The sequence below is a fragment of the Penaeus monodon genome, chromosome 19 (assembly GCF_015228065.2).
Source record: "Penaeus monodon isolate SGIC_2016 chromosome 19, NSTDA_Pmon_1, whole genome shotgun sequence".
NCBI lineage: Eukaryota > Metazoa > Arthropoda > Malacostraca > Decapoda > Penaeidae > Penaeus > Penaeus monodon.
Window position 1 is genome coordinate 6,305,720 of NC_051404.1, and position 559 is coordinate 6,306,278.

Consider the following 559-nt stretch of genomic DNA (forward strand, 5'->3'; position numbering starts at 1 on the left):
TAATGCTTTCAGTATATATGCGTCTGCTAAAATCAGTATTTTTTTCCATCCCTAAAAAGATTTTAGATCTAAGTTTAAACAAACTGATTATATATCATATTAAGCTTTAGAGATATATTTCGTCTTCTTCCTCATCTTTATGATTGATCTTCATAATCTTCTCTCATTGCCAAACATAGGACAAGAGTAAAGATCAGAAATGACATTCCAAACTCCGCCATTGTATAATTTTGAAGTAAATACCTTCCTAGCAAAGGGTCCTCTTTAACTTCCGGTTTCAAGTGCTTCGGGTTACATCATTCTTATTACGCAGAGAGATCTATGATACAGAGCAGTCGTTTCCCTTGGCTCTGAACCTGCAAAACCTGCACTCGCATCAAAAGAGATGGAATTTGTGATGAGAAATGGATGTTTGCATTTGGTCGATCGGTTCAATTTTTCTTTTCGTGCATTCTGTTTTATCTCGTGTTGTTGTTGGAGTGATGTTTGTTGTCCTCTGTTGTATAACTGTGTGATGTTAATTCATTGTGTTATCATACTGTTCTTATAGTAATGGCCA